This window comes from Odontesthes bonariensis, chromosome 11, assembly GCF_027942865.1.
Source record: "Odontesthes bonariensis isolate fOdoBon6 chromosome 11, fOdoBon6.hap1, whole genome shotgun sequence".
In the NCBI taxonomy this organism is placed as follows: domain Eukaryota; kingdom Metazoa; phylum Chordata; class Actinopteri; order Atheriniformes; family Atherinopsidae; genus Odontesthes; species Odontesthes bonariensis.
Genome location: NC_134516.1, coordinates 31,269,088 through 31,281,703, shown reverse-complemented (window position 1 = coordinate 31,281,703; position 12,616 = coordinate 31,269,088). Strand labels below are relative to the sequence as shown.

Sequence of the window (12,616 nt, the reverse complement as noted above, 5' to 3'; positions counted from 1 at the left end):
TGATTATGATGGAGCCATTGGTTTTGTCAATGTCAGAAATGTTCACTGGAAGTTTGTGGTGAGTATAAAGCTACTCATGTAAATCCTTTAGATGTACTTTAGAGTACATATTTGTGGTTCATGGTTTGTTTATTCAAAAGTTACAATCTTTTTTATAAAGATGAATGAATTCCTATAACGAAACGCATACAATTCAAATACACGTTACTTTATTTTGTTAAATAATAAGTGTAAAAATAATCCCTTTTTTGTAGTTTTTCTGCTGTGATTGGTGACATTTTTGTAGATGGTATGGTTTCATTGTTTATTCTTCAAACATCTTCATGCCGTGAAGATGTTAAAGATAACCACATATTTGTGGTTGATCTTCTGCAAGGGACAAATGAGTTGGAGGACTCCAGAAAGGCGGCATACAGATTTGGGTAATATTCAATAGAATGTGGGAAAATTAAAGGTAATTAGAGCCAAGTGGGGCTGCACGGTGGTGTGGTGGTTAGCACCGTCGCCTCACAGCAAGAAGGTTCCAGGTTCAACTCCCAGCTGGGGCCTTTCTGTGTGGAGTTTGCATGTTCTCCCCGTGTATGTGTGGGTTCTCTCTGGGTACTCCGGCTTCCTCCCACTGTCCAAAAAATCATGGATGTTAGGTTAATTGGTGACTCTAAATTGTCCTTAAGTGTGTATGGTTGTTTGTCTCTGTGTGGCCCTGCAATGGACTGGCAGCCTGTCCAGGGTGTACCCTGCCTCTCACCCATTGACCACTGGGATAGGCTCCAGCCCCCCGCGACCCGACCAACAGATTCAGTGGTATAGATAATGGATGGATAGAGCCAAGTGCAAATGTAAACCAAGCTTCATATTCTTTTCTTCTTACAGACAGTATTTCAAGATGCGACGCAATAGACTCGGAAAAGAGGACTGGGTTGACATCAAGTGGCAGCCTGGCAAGATAGCCCACAACTACCAGAAAGATGACAGGAGTTGTGGGGGTTTTGTCATGCAGGTGGTTTTATGCAAATGTAGCTCTGATAGAATGATGACATATCTGATACATATGATGAAAGAAAAAATTAAAACATTTTTCAGATCATGTATAGCTCATACACAGTTGTCTCGCCATCCATGACAATTAAGGAATTCCCAGAAATCCCAAAGCAGTTTAAAATCAAGACTTCCAAAAAATCTCTTCAAAATATTGGCTGCCGAAATACTCAAAGGATCAGGTACCTTTCTAAATATTACATGAATCTGTTTAGCACTTAATTTACGAATGTACCCACATAAATGTGTGCGTGTTTTCAGTTTCAAAGGATGACTTCTGCTCCTTCTGTGGAAGTGAGAACCAGCCCAGTAATGCTGCTAATCCTATTTGGGTAAGAGTGATGTTTGATTGTTATAAAACATTTATAAATACTCTCAATTGTGGACAACTAGTGAAATTGCAATGATTACAAAACCCAATATTATATGCATTTCATTAGAGCGTTGATAAAGCTATCACTTTGTTCACATATTCATTTCTATGTAGATTCAGTTCGGAACATGCAAAAGATGGTTCCATGCAGATTGTCTGGGGATGACCGCAGATGCAATACCCAATGAAGAGATACTGCATGGTATTGTGTCTTATGTGACACCTGGAACTCAAGACATTGAAGGTGCGTCTGGTTAGCTCTTACCAGTGTGTGTATGCAAACATGTCAGGCCAAAAAGAAGTTTAGCTTGTTGGGTGTATGTTTACCCCTGACAACAATAACAACACTTCGGCCCCCCTTGTACAGAGAGGCTCTGTGGACCCCAGTGCTTTGTTGTCTGAGGTCTGTGTGTGCAGTAGTGAGCCAGTGAGTGTCTCTTATTGCATAGAGGCCTTGATGAGTGACTGTTTGACTTCATTAAACATTTGTGTTTATTATTTTTACTTCTACTGATTGTTTTGCTTATTGCTTGATCTGACTAGTCACTTCTGAACTTTGATTGAAGTTTCTTGTCTGACAATAATTTGATTGTATTGAAGTTATTAATGATGAATCACAATACAAAAATTCACCAAAATTATGCTTTTTTAAACAGCTGCTGGAGTATGATCAGGAGGAGACTGCTGATATGGGAAGTTATTTTAGCGTCTCCATCCTGTACAAATGTGGAGTTATTGATTTTTGTTTACAGCGTCTTGCTCTTGTGTTGCAATTTGCAGACGGTCCCTGCGCACTCTCACGGCTGCCGGCTGCGAATATAGATCAGTGTTATCACAGCCCTTTTACAGACTCTCTGGTGTTATCCGCCCAGCGCTTATGTTTGTACAAATCGGGGTTTTGGTCCTTGTAGCTCGTAGTCTATGCTATTATGATTGGACAGAGGCATAATTTGTGTTTTGACAGTGTTTGGCTTTAGACTTATTGGTCCTGAAAGTTCGAATAATCTATGACTATCTTTCTAACTTTACCGAACTTAGATTGCTATAGTTTATATAACTTACAAATGAGGATATAATGATGCAGCTAACAGCAAAGCTAACAATAAGCTACATAGAAGGGAAAGCATCAGCCAGGCTCTGTCAGAGGTGACAGTGTAGAAACAGAGTGCAGGCATAGCCCCGCACGGGACCGGGGTTCAATTCCCCGACGGGGAGAAACATTCTTTTCTTTTTTGTTGTTGCTTGACAAAACGTAAACATCATTCCATAATTATGGATGAGTTTTGAGAGAGTTCAGAAGTACAAAAACAGGTTGATGACGTCAGTCAGTGAAGACGGGCTTCTGACTGTGGATGTGTCTTATGGGACTGGAGGACCTCCCCTTTACGACGTGGAGACGTCACATGAACCAAAGCACCTAAAAAATGGCAAAGAAATCTATCTGGTAGCAAATAATCTGTCTGACTTTTCAAATATGAGTTAAATGGTTAAATATGACCTGGAAATAATTACAGAGTTTTAAGTTTTGATAAATAACAGTTTTTTTTTTTAATCAATAACAACTTTTGTCACCACCATCCGCCTGCAAACAAATCCACCACCAGCTTTTACCAACTGACTGCACCTCATCTTTAACATCTCCTCTAAACTGACCTTTAGACACTTCAGAGTTTCTTTTCCTGCTGACACCTGAAAACAGCAGCATTTGTACTCTGAATGTAATGAATAGATATCAACAACAGAAACTAAAGGATGATGTTAAAGAATGATTTCAGTCTGAATGTGAAGTCTGACTGAAAAAGCGACAGAATCCCACACGGCAGGTTCTGATTGGTCCAACTGGATCCTGCAGCAAAATGCAGGAAGTGAAAAGACTGAACCACAATGAACTCCTCACATCTTCATACATACATTGCATCACAGTTTTATAACGGAAGCTCTGACAGGAAGCTGCTCTTTCTGACTTTAAAGGTGGAGACGACACTTTGATTCCAGGAAATAAAAACATGAAGCAGTTTGTTTGTGAAGGAAACAAACAAACAAAAAACATCAGCCGATCATCATGTTGATTGATTCTAGTTCAGTAATCTCATAATCATGTAGATTTGTCTTCAAACACAAACTGATCAAAGTTTGTTCTGAAATAAGAAGTGAACCCTTTTCTCCAACATTACAGAGCAGAAACAAACAGGAAAGTTTGAACTTACAGATTGTTCAGAGCTGAAGTAGAAACACCAGAAATGAACAGCGTTCAGTGGTGGAACTCCTGATGTTATGTGTGATGTGCGGAGGCTTCGAAGTGTGTGTGTTAAAGGCTTGCTTCATTTAGGGGAGGAGCCGAAAATGATGATGTCCAAAGCTTCACTACCCGGCTGTACCACATTATTTCTGAATAAAAATGAATAAAATCTCCCCTGTTTTGTACATTATTGTCCAAGTTCCACAAGCACTTTCACTGTCCTCTGCCTGGCATTTTACTAAAGTGACAGAAAAACATACACAACCTGACATATCATATGATACTACCTTCCTGGGAGAATTTACACACAGAATACATTAAAAAACATTTCATTATACACACATGTGATAATTCATGTGGAGAAAATATTTGTTAATACATACTCTGAAATGTACTTTTTAGTCTAAAAGTACAAAGTAACCTGTTGAAGGGAAATTCCAGCAGCTCTGTGAATGCAAAGCTAACGGAAGCTCACATCATCGCCTTTATTCAACCAGGAAGTGTCTCACTGAGATCAGAGAGCTAATGCAAGAGAGTCCGGATCATCATCTGATCTGAGGAATCTTAACTCTCTGGGATTTTAAACTGCATGGATGAAGAAGAAATTACTGAAAATAATCTACACTGTCAACACATTTTCCCAGAATCCTTCCTGCAGCCGACAGCTTCACACAGTTAAACACGGTGATGGGTGAGGACTGACCTCCTGCTCTGAATCTGCTGTGTGCACAGTTCACTTTCATCATGTCATTAGTTACTGGTTCTTCCTGCTCAGTCTCTTCTTCTCTCTTTAGTTATTTTGTTGTGTCCCGTTCCTGTCCCATCCATGCAGGCAGAACTCAGTCCTGATGTTGGGAAGGCTCACAGTGATGGAACAGAGTAAGTCTGTTCGCTGATAATCAGCATCAAATATACCAAAACCAGGGTTTAAACTGGGATTTGTTCTGTGCAGGAGCTCTGTAGCTTTAGTGCTGCTCCAGATGCACCAGATGTGTGCAGGTAGGCTAAAACGTCTGTCATCATGTGACAAACTGTGAACACATCAAGGTGACATCTCTGTGGTCTGCACAGCAATCAGAGTCATCCTGGATGCAGCCGTCTGTGTGTAAAACTGATACTAATAAACTGTTAAAAGTCCTCTCTCCTGTGTTCATGCATCAGCTCCAACAGTGGTGTTGTCATGGTGATGATGGGATGAGACATGAGTACCACAGTTTGTCATATTTACAGAAAACTGGAGTGGATTTATCTTGATTTATCTATTGTCAGGAACAACAAAATAAAACTAAATTATAAAAAGCTCAGGTTGAAATTTGGTGTAACACAAAGGTTGACCTTTGTGTTGTTAGGGTCAGTTACAAAAATAAGATGATAAAGCAATAATTGGAGCCACAGCTGACATCATAAGTGCAGTGTCAGCAACACATTGACAGCAGCTCCTCTCCTCATCATGTGAGCTTCAGGGGATTCTCACTTTTTCCTGCTTCCTGCTTCTGAAGAGTGCAGACGTGTCTCTGCTTCCTCCTGCTGCTTATCGCTTTATTTGCTTTTAAATCATTTTACTTCTTTCCACAAGTCTGGGATATAATTTTATTATTTTTCTTTTGAATGGGTCGCCGGATGTGCTTTGCCGTGTGAAGACGTGCGTGCGGAGGCTCCGTGTAAATGTTGTCAAAAAATATCAATATCGCCATATTTCTATCAGTTTGGGGGAGTGGCCGAATACTTTTTGTTTCGGGAGCTAACAAGTGCGCTCTCGGTGCATTTTAAGACCGAAAATGACTTCAAGATCGACTCGGACGGGTGGAGAGAAGCAGCAGGTGGTTAGCAACGTGGCCTCCTCTACTAGCAAGGACAATGTTAGCCCATCACAAGCCGACGACGTACCTCAGTGGGCTAAGGACATGATGTCCGAGATTAAAAAAGCCAACGCTGGAGCTACGAAATACAGAGAGGAGACGAAGACCGAGATCGTGAAATGTAAGGAAGAGATAGAAAAAGGAAGAAAGGAGATGATGATTGAGATGGAAAAATGGACCAAGAGTTTGGAAGAGAGCACGAAAGCCCAGTTTGAGTTGCTACGCGGGGAGGTGAAGCTGATTGGGGACAAAACTAGCAGTCTGGCTGATAGGATGGAAGAACGAAAAAAGGAGGTGGATGAAACGTTAAATGATCAGTCGGACACCATAACCACCATGGAGACGAGACTGAAAGAAATGGAGAAGGAGGTACTGAAGCTGAGGGGACGGAGTGAAGATCTCGAGGCACGATCACGGCGCAACAATATCCGTGTCGTAGGGGTAAGAGAAGGGGCCGAGGCAGGCAAAAAGCCGTCGGAGTTTGTGGCGGGCTTACTGAAAGAAAAGTTGGGTCTAGCAACAACGCCGACGCTGGACCGTGCGCACCGGACACTCGGCGCGAGACGAGACGGGAACGGAGTTCCGCCGAGAGCATTTGTAGTGAGGTGTCATTACTACACAGAGAAAGAGGAGATACTGAAGAGGGCGAGGGAAATGGAGAGAACACCCGAGGGTCGGAGCGGACGGATTCACATCTTCCCGGACTTCACCCAGGAGGTAAACAGTAAGAGAGCAGCCTTCAGAGAAGCAAGAAGCCTCCTGCGGACCTGCACCGGGGTCAGATACGGGCTGCGTTACCCGGCAACACTGGTGATTACGCCAGAAGGAGGACAAACGAAAATCTTCGAAAACCCAAAAGATGCCACGGATTACATCAAGAAGGAACTGAGCCCCGGGTGAAACCTATGGACTGATTGGACTCTGGCTAAGTAGAAATTACGCATGCTTACACTGTTGAAATGGGGGGATTAATATAGGCAGGATATTGTTGACCAGTCCTTGCAATATTGACAAAGTATCTGGTTCCAGTGTATATTTAAAGGGAAGGTATACATATATTTATAACCCCCATCTCTTTCTAGAAGCTATTTTTGTTCTCCCTCATATTATTGTTTTACTCTATTCAAGGTTTAAGGGTTGAATGTTCCCCCTTGACCACTGTTGCCTACCCTCTATGGTGAATAAGTCAGAAGGGTGATGTTATACTTTGCAGACTAAGAGGATGATATGCACGGAGCTGCACACGGTAGGCTGTGTGTGCAGGAGATGGTGGACCGGTTGGCCACGAGCGAGCTTCTTAAGAGCGTTATGTGTGGGTTAGCGTTCATATATGTTATGTGTTATGTATTGGTTGTGTCTGTGTGCGTGATGCCCCCCTCCTTCCTTCCCAGACCCCCTCCTTTTAACTTTTTGCTTTTGCTGCCTAATCTTCAAGGTGTGATTCGGATAATGGGTACCATAGGGGCGCAATGGTGACATCAGGCTACGATCTCCGGACATGGCACCAACCATGGATCCGAGCAGAATGGCTACAAAACTGATGAGCTGGAATGTAAGGGCGATCAATAAGCCAGCTAAACGGAGTAAGGTATTTTCACATTTGAGAGACCAGGGAGCAGAGATAGTATACTTACAAGAGACACATTTGTTGAATAGGGACCACATCAAGCTCTGTAGGGGGGGATTTAATCAGGTTTATCACTCAAATTTCAATAGTAAGAGTCGGGGAGTGGCCATCCTCATACACAGGAATGTACAATTTATAGAAACAACTACTATAAAAGATAAACATGGTCGGTATATTATTGTAGTTGGAAAATTATTCAATATGCCAGTGGTCCTGGTAAACATATATGCACCCAACTGGGACAATGTTCAATTTTTTAAGGATCTATTCTCATTATTACCAAATTTAGATACTCATAATTTGATTCTAGGGGGAGACTTGAATTGTGTCCTAGATTCAACTATGGACCGCTCTAGCCCAACATCCAATGTATTAAGCAAATCAGCACAATGCGTTAACTCCTTCTGTAAGGTATATGGTATATTTGATCCATGGAGATACATAAACCCAACCTCCAGGCAGTACTCCTTTTACTCCCCACCACATCGGACGTATACTAGGATCGACTACTTCTTATTAGATAATAAATTGACCACTATAGTAGCAGGTATAGAATACTCTGGTATAGTAATTTCTGACCACAGCCCAGTCATATTGAAACTTCACTTTCCTGAGAATACACCACCTCAGAGAGTGTGGCGCCTTAATAACAGGCTATTGGCAGATGATAATTTTACAAAATTTATAAATTCGCAAATAACCTTTTTCTTAGAGCTTAATGATACCCCTGACATAAGCAGTACCACTTTGTGGGAATCCTTAAAAGCTTATATTCGAGGACAAATAATTTCATATAATGCTGGTGAAAGGAAAAGAAAGATGAAGCGTACTACAGAACTAACAGAGGCAATAAAAGAAGTTGACCTGGCAAACTCTACTGCTCCCTCTGAGGAGCTACATAGAAAGCGTATTTTGCTCCAAACTGAATATGATATTTTAATGAATCAATGTGAGGTGGATCTATATCTTAGGTCGAGACAGGATCTTTATGAACATGGTGAGCGCGCAGGTAAGCTCCTCAGCCACCAGCTGAAGCAGTCAGCAGCTGCTGGTATGATAGTGGAGATAGGGGATAATCTGGGAAATAAAATTATAGATCAGAAAGGTATTAACAACCAATTTAAATCTTTTTATAGGGATCTTTATACTTCCGAAGTAAATGACAGGGAGAGAGTGAAGAATTTTTTCGAAAATCTGGAAATGCCGTCCCTAGAGAGGGTAGATAGGGATAGATTAGAGGGACCCCTGACTGCAAGGGAGATAGAGAATGCGATTCGAAACATGAAGACAGGTAAAGCGCCGGGCCCTGATGGGTTCCCAAGTGAATTTTATAAAACATTTGCTCCTAAACTGATACCCCTGCTCTGTAGACTATATAAAGAGGTCCTTGATAAAAAAACTTTACCTCAAACAATGTCACAGGCTATGATCTCTGTGCTCCTTAAGAAAAATAAGGATCCACTTAAATGTGAATCATATCGCCCAGTGAGTTTACTTGGATGTGATTATAAGATTTTGACCAAAGTACTAGCAGCTAGGATTGAGCCTGTTATAAGTAAGATAATACATCCTGACCAGACAGGGTTTGTTGCTGGCAGACAACTTTCCAGTAATCTTCGTCGCCTCTTTAATGTGATATACACTGCCGAAGACAACATTGAGCCTGAGATTGTGATAGCCCTAGATGCCCACAAAGCCTTTGATAGAATAGAGTATTCCTATCTGTTCACGGTCCTTGAGAGATTCGGATTTGGTCCTACATTTCGTTCGTGGATTGAGATAATAAATGCGAACCCCCAGGCCATGGTCAGAACAAACAATATCATATCTGAACCTTTTCCTCTGTTCCGGGGAACAAGGCAGGGGTGCCCCTTGTCACCCCTGCTTTTTGATATGGCAATTGAGCCCCTCGCTATAATGCTGAGGAATGCTGCTGGACTGGGGGGAATACGCAGGGGGATGCAAAACCATAAACTTTCGCTGTATGCTGATGACCTCCTCCTTTTCCTGTCGAACCCTGTCACAAGCATCCCGGTGGCTCTTGCTATCATTGAGGACTTTGGGAGGGTTTCGGGTTATAAAGTTAACCTAGAAAAAAGTGTTCTTTTCCCAATTAATAAACAGGCGAGGAGACTATCATTCCAGGCCTATCCCTTTACAACACATAAAGATAAATTCACCTATTTAGGCGTTAATGTAACAAGTAAATACAAAGACTTATTTAATCATAACTTTAAAGTAACGCTGGATAAGGCAAAGTTAGATATGGAAAGGTGGTCATCTCTCCCACTATCATTAGCAGGGAAGATAAATTCTGTTAAAATGACTGTAATGCCACGATTCCTGTATTTGTTCCAGACAATACCAATTTTCATTCCTAAATCATTTTTTAAAGAACTGGATAAATGTACATCTACCTTTATCTGGAAAAAAACAGTCCCCCGGATAAGAAGACAGTTCCTTGAGAGACAGAGAGAAGAGGGAGGCCTGGCCCTACCAAATTATATGCACTATTATTGGGCGGCTAATATACATAAGCTGTTGTTTTGGGTCTCTCAGTTAGATGATGATGAAACCCCAGTGTGGGTACATATGGAAAGATATGCATCTAGCCCAGTATCCCTACGCTCCCTGATCTGCGCCCCTCTGCCCATAAGCAAGCACCTTTACACAAACAATCCTGTTGTACATGACTCTATCAAAATCTGGGTCCAATTCAGAACTCATTTTAAAGACAGAAATGCCCTTCTGTCCGCTCCCGTCTATGGCAATCACTTGTTTTCTCCGGCCCTTGGGGGGACAGCATTTAGAGAATGGTATAGAGCTGGGGTGGAATGTGTTAAAAATCTTTTTAAAGATGGTGTGTTTATGTCTGCTGCTCAGCTGGAGAAGGAATATGGAATCCCCTCAAGGACTAACTACCTCAGATACTTTCAGATTTGAGATTTTGTGAAAAAGACATTCTCCTCATCCCTTGAATTGCCGCGGAGTGGGTGGATAGATGGGCTATTGGACTTGAACCCGACTCTTAAAGGGATGGTTTCTATGCTATATGTAAATATCCAGAAGGTGGCTTCCCCATCCCTTGATTACATAAAAAGGAAATGGGGGGAAGAGTTAGAGCTGGACATATCGGATGTTGACTGGGGCTGGGCAGTAGAATTAATACACTCTTCCTCTGTATGTATTAGACATGGACTGATACAATTTAAGGTGTTACACAGGCTTCATTTCACAAGGGACAAACTGTCAAGAATTTACCAGGGTGCTGATCCGACTTGCCCTAGATGTAAACAGGTGCCAGCCAACATATCCCACATGTTCTGGTCTTGTCCCAGGCTCAAAGAGTTTTGGACCAAAATTTTCAAAACGTTCTCATCCATATATAACAAAAATATAGAGCCTGGTCCTCTTGCAGCCATTTTTGGTGTGGCACCAGGGGAAACACAACTAACGATGGCTCAAAGGAAAGCAATAGCATTCTCGTCACTGTTGGCCAGGAGATTGATCTTATTTAACTGGATAAAGGCAGCACCGCCAACTCACAAACGATGGGTAGAGGAGGTGATGGCACACCTTAAATTAGAACATCTTAGATTTACTTTACTGGACAATACTAAGAGATACTCTAAGATCTGGCAGCCTTTTATTTCTTACTTTGAACATGAGTTTTCATCTGCTCAAACATAAGTGGCAGCTTCTGAACCCCCCCCCCCCCCCCCCCTTTATTTTTTGTTTTTGTTTTTATGTTTGAATGAATATCACTATTGTTATTACTGTTGTCATTTTTACCATTTTTATTTACTTATTTATTTTTAACCCGAGAGTGTCTGGACCACACGGGTGGTGGCTATGTCTGTCGTCTAGTAGTAGTAGGATCTGTCTTGTTACTGTTTTGTCTGTAGTTTAGACCTGTGTTTGTGGTATATATTTTGAATCCTACTATTTTGTCTTGTTTGGGATGTTTGATGTTTGTGATATGAAAATCAATAAAAACACTTTGATTATTATTATTTATTATTTTTCTTTTAAGTGAACCCAGACTTTTTAAAATCATTTTTATTCTTTTTACAACTGATCTGACGAGCCAGCGACTACAATCCTTTCAACATGCCCTGTGAAAGCTGTCGGATATATCAACAAGAAATTTGGGCGCTACAAGTAAGGATTTTTGCCTTAGAAACTGAAATGGGACTTCATGAAACACTCCCAATGGAATCCAGTGGTAAGAAGTCCACATTTACTTCCAAAGGAAAGGGTGAAAAAACTGCTACCTCCAACTTAAAGCTAAATGATACTGTGTCTTTTCCAAGACTCTGTAAAGACACGTATGATGGACTTGGTGCTAAGCCCAAGAAATGTCAAACTGTTGGTATCAACAGAGGATATGTAACATCACCCGGAATAAAGTTAACAAACATATTTTTACCTCTGTCAGAGCCAAATGTGACTGAGTGGAACAGACAGAGAGACGGTACAAAGCAGCAGATGGACAGAGAAACTGTGCCGAGTGTCACGGTCAAAGATTCTCTTGTGCTTGGAGACGGAGCCATATCTAATATAAACATAAACAGAATGGTTACATGCAGCTATCCAAGTACCACTGTCTCTGACATCACAAGATTACTACCTGAGGTGCTGGCAAAACACCAAGGGGTGCAACAGCTGACTGTGCACGTGGGTGCAGTGGACATCAGAGAGAATCAGTCTGAAATCTTAAAAAAAGACTTTGAGAAACTGTTTGAGAGTCTTGATAAAGTGACGATACCAACATTCATAAGTGGACCTCTCCCAAACATCGACAGGAGGATCAACAAATTCAGCCGGCTGCTTCAGTTGAACACATGGCTGTCCAAAGTCTGTGAGCCCAGAGGACCTCGTTTCATTGAGAACTTTAATCTTTTCTGGCAAAGAGATGATCTGTTTCAAGTAAAAGGCCCACACCTGAACAGAGGTGGAGAGAGACGACTGACGGATAATCTTCTCCACGCTCTGAGGCATCAGAAGGGGCCAGGGGCCAGGACCAGGACCAGGACCAGGACCGGGTCCTGTGCTGCCGCAGAGAGAGAAGACGAGCCAGAGAAGAGCTCCTGCCTCGCCACCCAAGGACCCAGCAAAGGATTCAGCCACAGCAGCCACAGCAGCACCTCCAGCATCCCGAACACAGGATTCAGCAGCTCCACCATCGCCTTCACCACGGCCCTCACCACAGGCCTAGGACCCACCTGCTGCATCTACACCCTCCAGAGATGTTTCACCAACGTTCTCTTCTCCACCGTCACCCAGGAGATTTCCTGATCACCTTGAAAGCTTGGTGAAATCAGGGATTAAAATGCTTCCTCTCACGCCAAACATGGCAAGATCAAGAATTCTATCCTCAAAGAATCATCGAGCCCCTCTCCCTCCCCAGCCTACTCCATCGACCAAAGCCCCCCCAGCTTGGCCCCCACCACCGGTGCCCACAGCTGTCATTTCCAACA

At 42.2% G+C, this 12,616-nt stretch overlaps 1 protein-coding gene across 3 annotated transcripts in view; it reads right to left on the bottom strand.

Annotated features, from left to right (window-relative positions):
* LOC142391904 (NLR family CARD domain-containing protein 3-like) overlaps positions 1-4,022 on the bottom strand; it is a 68,455-nt gene extending 64,433 nt beyond the window's left edge. For all 3 annotated transcript variants that reach the window (XM_075478083.1, XM_075478086.1, XM_075478087.1), the window contains exon 1: positions 3,619-4,022. The gene's annotated coding sequence lies outside the window, so the exon portion shown is untranslated. The remainder of the gene's footprint in view (positions 1-3,618) is intronic.
* Between the last annotated feature and the right edge of the window lie 8,594 nt (positions 4,023-12,616).